This window comes from Triticum aestivum, chromosome 2D (assembly GCF_018294505.1).
Source record: "Triticum aestivum cultivar Chinese Spring chromosome 2D, IWGSC CS RefSeq v2.1, whole genome shotgun sequence".
NCBI classification, from domain to species: domain Eukaryota; kingdom Viridiplantae; phylum Streptophyta; class Magnoliopsida; order Poales; family Poaceae; genus Triticum; species Triticum aestivum.
Window position 1 is genome coordinate 332,581,480 of NC_057799.1, and position 7,739 is coordinate 332,589,218.

Below are 7,739 nucleotides of genomic sequence, written 5' to 3' on the forward strand. Positions count from 1 at the left end.
CCCTCTTACGCGTTGGGTTGCAAATATTTGTTATTTGTGTGCAGGTACTGTTTACATAGTGTTGCTTGGTTCTCCTGCTGGATTGATAACCTTGGTTTCGTAACTGAGGGAAATACTTACCATTGTTGTGCTGCATCATCCTCTCCTCTTCGGGGAAATACCAATGCAGATACAAGCAATCAGATACGCGGCAAATAGATCAGTAATTAGAAATGTGTGGGAAGAGCGATAACAACACAGACGATTCCTGTTAACAAGCCGTGTGTGTTGTCAGCAAACGATGGCTGGTATGCAATTGTTAGCAATTGATGAAATCATCACCGATGGGTTCCATTGTTTAGTCTGTGTGCAATGTGATTTGCTCTGTCCGCACAACATCTACGCTCTATCTACAGGACATCAACATATCTATATTTATATCTATACCTCTACTAATTACAGACTCCCTAGAAATTACCACATTAATATATATATATATATATATATATATATATATATATATATATATATATATACCTCTACTAATTACAGACTCCCTAGAAATTACCACATTAATTAAAAATTATCAGCCGTTAATTTGGTGAGACCGAATTATTACGGTGTAGATTAATTATACAATCTGTTCACGGTGGTAGGAGCATCATATGGGCCTTAATTTTTAGCCCGGGGAAATTCCAATCACGGTCATGCGCCTCCTGCGTGGGGTTAGCCCATTCCATGGCCCAAAAGCCATCCATCCATCTCCCCAAAGTGTTATTTTTGCTTGCTCCTCCTGAAGCGCCGCCACGCCCACCTCGATCTCCGCCGCCACCTCCCACCCCTACCTCTGCGGTGGTCCCGCGCCTCCTCTACCCCGACCTATAGCTGCCCCAGCTCGATCTCCGCTGATGGTCCTGCGTCCTCACCACCCTGACCTCCGGAGAAGCTCCTTCGTCCCACTTCCTTCCCCGACCTCCGCTGCGCTCCGGCGTTCTTCACTGTGGTGACGCACCCATCCATGCCGGTTGTACATGCTGGATTAAGAGGTTTGTACATGTACGTGTATATGTATGTTCAAGTTGAGTTTCGTGAATCTGAAGGCCTGTATGATCAAGAATCTATTGCCATCAATTGGATCTCACATGCGTGTGCTAGATGCTGGAAGAATACTTTTCCTTTAATTTGTATATATGGATGTGCTTATGTATATATGTACTGGCACATCTAGCCGGAACCTGATTGGGAGGTCAGCTTCGCTACGTCTACGCGCCTGTGTCGCTGCTGCTACTTTCGGACATTATATTATTCAGACCTCTATAAATATGTTCCAAACTGCGTAATTGCTTAGCTTATGGATTTTATTTCTTCCAACTTTATAAATTCACAAAGGATTAAAACAAGTCTGCTGAGTTGTTGGATTAGGTACATGTATGTCGAAACTTATGGTTCGAAACTTATGGCTTTTCAAGACCATTTGTCCCTCTTTTGCTCCTCTAATATATATTGTCCCTTTATGTTGGATAACCATTACTTTTGTGCTAATTTTCTCGACACAGTGAAGATTTTTTTTGCTACTCATGTATAGATATAAATTTTAATGATCTTCACAATTCTATCAATCAATAGAGACTTGAAGAAAATCCGGTCGATATAATATATACATTTTTCCTCACATATGTTGCAAAGAGTATTTTAAGTATATTTACATACTCTTTTTTATTTCTATGCATGGACAATATATATTAGGCACAGGACATGCTCACTACTGGAATTCCCAATTTTGATGAATGCCAAATGCACTCGGCAAAGGCCAATAAAAACACGGCAGCACTGAGAAAACACGACTATGCTGCATGCCTGCCGGCAATGTTTATTTTGCTGTGTTCTTTTGCACGTGCACTTACTAGACAACTGCAAAAAACTTCGCCAAGTTCAAACACAGGTAACTCGGCAAACAAATGATAGAGACTGAATGACGAGACATGGCGCATCTGGGTAGCTCTACTATGACCAAGTTTAACATAGTTTTGTCGTGTTACACACTCGGCAAAACTATGATCCAGAAGAGCTACCCAGATGCGCCATGTGTCATGTTTAGGCAAAGGGGTCTTAGAGACGAGACATCTAGCCAAACGGTGATTCTGAATGTCCATGTTGGTCGATTGCTCGCTTCATGCTAATATTTGATGCGTTTTCTGCAATTAAAAAATCCCAGTCAGGTTGTTTCTAAAATCTGCGCCTGTTTCTGTAGCATTTCGAGGATGAGCACATGGTGTATATGGTGATCAAGGAAGCCTAGGAACAAGCATCTTTAGGAAAGAGATGGAGAAGATGGTTTCCAAGAAAGGGAAAAGCAGGGAAGTAAAACACGATTACTTTAGGATGATGTGAAAGCAGATTTTCTTTCAACAGTAGGTGGATTCTTAAGATAATGACAGGTTAACAGTGCAAGAGCTATGATAAGGCCTAACATGGTTGCTGGAAGATATATTTGTACAATAATAACTGGCATGCACATGCAGCTATAGTTAATATGAAATTAAAAAGAGTTTATATGAGATATTTAATTTCTGTGGCTGAATGAAAATTGCTGAACAAATTTCTGTAAGGTAGCAGCCCAATAGATTGTACAAATATGGATGCATGCACGTGATAGACACTATCATGTCAAATCTGGAATTAAGTGTATGTTATGCATTATGTTTTCAGTTCTTCGTGATATGTTTTGATTAGTTCTGAAGCGTCCAGTTTAACATATTATGTCTCGGACATTTGGAGAGGTATCAGATAGAAGAGTGTGTCCTTAATTCTGGGTTACGTACCATCATGGTATGTAAGTTGAGCAAAAAAAATATGGCCTTAATTCTGGGCAATCCTCAAGGTACGTAAGGTGAGTCATATTAATAGATATTGTTTAAATAGATACTGTTGTCAAGACCCTCAATAGCATCTTTCAGACGAGTGCCACTTTGTATGGGATAAGAGATGCTTGCTCCATGTATATAATAACTTGAAACTCCTGTTTAGAGCATGTACTGAAGTATTGGTTTAAACCATCTAAATGTTCTTGCAAAAAAGGGCCTGTTTGTTTGGCCGAATTTCAATTCTTAAATGCATCATCCTATGTTTCGACAAAGATTTTTGCGGGTTGTAGGACAAAATGGGATATCCGATGTCTCATATGTTTCTATACATATCCAATGGTATCCTCAATAAATGTCTGGTACTATCTTCCATCCACCATTTCCCACCATTTAAAGACTGAACGCTATGTCATTCCTACTTATGCTCTTTTATGGTTGACCATGCTCTGTATAGATCATGCAAATATAAAAGGCCCTATTCTTCTTTATCGATAGTGTATTATGGATTTAAGGATTATTTGTATCATTTTACTGAATAAAGATACAAAGTGAGAGAATGTTTATTTCATTGTGTAAATTTCTTTTACAACTAAATAATTTAGAAATTTGAGTGATTGGTACAAGATACAGCTGAAAATTCCTTTTCTCTATCAAAACTGCAATATTCAAGATAAAAAACAGACGATAACACTGATCTAAAAAAACAATGTTATGTATTTAAGAATACTGTGGGATCTTTCATGGTGAAAAGAACAATGTGGAGTCTATTTTCCAGCAGAATATTGTGCAATATCTTTTAATTATATCAAATGTATATTTTGATTTTGTGAGAAAGTTTGCTTGACTTGAACCTTCTCAGACCACCAGCTAGACATACCAATTTGAAATTATTATTGTTTAGTATTAAAATGAATCAAATCAAAAAATTGTAAGTAAAACATTATATAGCCAATATTATATTGTTAATAATTATATTTAAAAGTTATAATTTTTGTAATTAATAAATAGGCGTAGTTGTATGTTCAACTCATGGCCTGCATCAACAACTTCAATCATATTTCTTCTCTCTTTATCGGTCTTTACCCAGAACACCCATGAGGCTGCCGCCACGCTGCGAGGGGAGCAAGTCGAGGTGCCTATCCGGGCTGCAAAAATGCCGGGCATCACCGACTTGGATGTTGTGTCCTGCTCGAGCACGTCATTAATGGGTGTTGGACATGGACTCCACATGGAACACTCTCTTTGCCACATTAAAGATGGCCTCAAGCCCCTATACGGAAGTGTCCAGTCTCGCCGTTCTACCATTTTCTCTGGAACAACGATGTACAACTTTGAACACAGACCGCCAATGCTCCACCTGAGGTACGCAATTGTACAATCCACATGCCAAGCCATGAGTAAAGTAGCAAGCTATTCTGTTTTAAAACTTGTTTGGAAGAGCATGTGTTTTGGGCTTTACACTTCACCATGATCTTTTACTGTGTGCCTGCAACCATAGCTTCTATTGTCATTACCTTGCCATATACGGATAGTCTGCAGAGTTTACAAACAAGAGTGAAACCTATAATGATGAGTGATGATTATGGTATGATTGCCAGATTAATAATTCAGAGCAAGAAATCTATTTTACTGGAAAAGATAAATTCAATATTAAACATAGTACGAATGTACTTCACCTGCAATTTTTCTTATAATTTTATCATTCCAGAGGTTATATAAGCCACAAAATCACACTGCTGGTCACACTACTAACAGCCGGTCCAAATGAAACCCGAGAAGTTAAATTGAAATCTTGGTGACTGCAACAGTTACGCATGTAGTATGCAAGTTTAGAGATGGATATGCCAAGTTTACTATGAACTAAAACATAACAGGTTTGGCAAACAACACACATTTATATTAATTCGGCAGTTCATTAGATATGATCTGCAAGAGTTGGCTGCGATGTATATGTTCTGTATCAGCGCACGGGTAGTTAATCTATCATTTTTGCCATTTAGTAAATTCAAGCCCTTAATATGATGCTCTGAATATCATACAGAGTTAGTGTCAGATTGATAGTGCATCTCACAGTTATTTTTATAACTGAAGTTGATCATAATCATTGTGTACAGAGCATTCTAATGTGGTGTTCAGTAAATTACAAAAATTAGAAGTATGCCTATTTTGTAACATATTGTAGTAAGGTAGCGCCACTTCCAAGAATCAAATGTATTTTATGTCCGGGCAAGTTTTTCCTTAAATGTATACTACAAAGGGATCAGTACTAATTAATTGGCAATTTACTATGTGTCCTTAACTCCTTAATACAAAATACATCTCATGCCTTTGCAGAATAAACTTCTCACGAGTGAAATTAGTTCTGGTGTTCCAATGTAGCTAGATTGGAGAGAAACATGATAGCATCTTAATAATCCAGTAAGGTATTTGTCGAGCTCCCACTGCATAATTTATAGAGAAATCACAGAGTTTTTTCTTTAATTCATCGAAAATTGTTTCGCTACCAGTATGTAATTTGTACAAAAATCATGGAGTGCTTATGCATGCTTGCCTTTTGTTGAAAACATAATTTTTTAAGTAAAGTAAATGACATGTATTTTCTAATCATAATGGTGCATCCGGTGGATAAAGGTGTGTACTATGATAAACCTGTACTTCAGACTATTATTTTCGTTTGGGGAGAACAGACAAAATGAGTAAAGCCCATGGCAGCAACCAATTTTGTTACCTGCTCCGAGGAATGCAGGAGTTTTGTATAAGCTTCATCCTATGGTTGAATATTTATCTATACATGTGTTTCTGGTAGAAACTAACACATTAACACATTTTATGCCTAATTTATACTTTTCTCACTTCAAGTCTGATATAACACCGAACACTAATTAATCATATTCTCTTCAGACTACATGCACTCATTCTATATGTATTTCGTACATATCTAATGCAGTAGAAGAACTCTTTAGAATCACTGGACTCGAAGTCATCCATGCCAATGTATTTTACGTCAACATGATGTTTGTACCAGAAATGATCATGCATGCTTTCTCCTATCTATTATAGCATGCTATTGTCACTGATGTAAAATTATATCTTCATGGCATGCGCCTCTTGCTTCCCACTGTTGCATCCATTTTGAGAAAAGCTATGGAAAGGATATCATTGATATATGTACCTTTTTTAAGCAAGTACCGCTGATATACCTATGACAGATAGTTCGTGCACTGCTACTTTGGTAGCCAGACTTCAATAAAAGGACCAAAATCTATATTTAAAAAAATTAAGCTAATGTTTACTAATCAGTCCTTTTGTTCTACTTCATAAATTGTAAACCAGTTTTTTAATGGGGCCAGATTTTTGGTTGGAAGGAAGAAACTCCTCTCGTTGCGAGGACTTGGTGGTAATTTACAAGGTCGTGCATCATTTTTCATGTAACTGGTAGTGGCGATTCAAGTCACATGTTATTAGAATGGATGTTACTACAACATTTCCGTCTAAATGTATGACACTATGATCTTTGCATATATAGTGCACTGCCTGTGTAAATAAATATAAGACGTTTAGATCACTAAAGTAGTGACCTAAAACTTTTATATTTTTGTATGAGCGAGTAATATGTTCCTACTACTATATGTTTTTGTCATTATTATGAGAAGAGATTAATTAACTTCTCTGAGATATATATTGTCTATGTGATCAAACATGTGTTACATGCCATCTAATGCAATATCATACCACATCTTTCCGTTTTTCGGCACTTATCTGCTCTTGCCATTTGTGGAATGGAATTATACTCGGTTCAAAATAAGAAACTATTACAGCTGATAAGCAGAAGTGCAGAACAAATAAAATTGCACTACGCTTTGTTTGAATGTTCACAATTATAACTAGCTATGACAAAATATAACTATACATGTATTTTTTTTGGAAGTAGAACTATACATATTAGATCTCCAATGGTGTATCAACCAAAAAACAATACCACAGAATCTAAGAAAGCAAAAAGAATACTATATAACTTCTATCAAGATAGCTAACTACTCATGCTGAACAGCAAACAAAAAAAATGTTGTACTATTTAACTGATTGCTAAGAAATAAAAGAAGTCCTGAGGTAATGCTGGTTTGAAATCATATGAATATGTAAAATGCCTAATTACGAGTTTCTAATTCAATGTGAATAATCATGAAAAACTGCCACATATTTTTAATCAGTATTTTATTTGCATGTCATTTGTTTAAAGTCTAATATTTCAATTTTAGTATTAGATTGTGGGGACCACTTTTCCTCAATTTCAATGAACGTCTAACTCATACATATAATGCATGCAACAAGGAAATTATTGAAAAAATATAGTATTTTGTCCTATGGAAAGTTTGAAGGAGTTGAGAACTTAGTATGTCTGGATAATAATAATTTGGATATTTTTCTATATTATTATGGAAAGAATTTGTAAAATGAACATACTACAAATGTCACTATTATGTGTTGTTTTGTGCTAGCCCTTGCAGCCGCATTGACGTCTAGATACTGGAATTAGGTGTAGCGATATCACAAACTAAGGTTTGTACAATGACCGTTTTCATTTAATCAGTTGATCTAACATCTCCATCGAAGATAGTTATTAAAGAGAATGAAGATATCTCATTCTAAACTCTGAGTAGTATGAACTGCGCCTCAAGAAAACTAAAGTAAATTAGTAGCATAGCGTAAACCAACCATAATTTAGCAAGGATACATTATATGATATTATTGTTGACTGAAATGCTAATGCATATAACTATATATCTTTGGCCTTTAACAGCTAGGATTTAATGGTTTGCAAAAATGCTACTCCGATGTAACACTATGAATCTAGAGTAAGATATTTATTTTCCAATCTTTATACTTATAGTAAGT

The 7,739-nt window shown here is 36.2% G+C and overlaps 1 long non-coding RNA gene across 1 annotated transcript; it reads left to right on the top strand.

Moving 5' to 3' along the window:
* The first annotated feature begins 732 nt into the window (after positions 1 to 732).
* Positions 733 to 6,518, top strand: LOC123053015 (uncharacterized). The gene is made up of 4 exons (XR_006425265.1): positions 733 to 1,025; positions 2,231 to 4,205; positions 5,178 to 5,266; positions 6,194 to 6,518. It is a non-coding gene; the product is annotated as an uncharacterized lncRNA (long non-coding RNA).
* Positions 6,519 to 7,739: the final 1,221 nt, after the last annotated feature.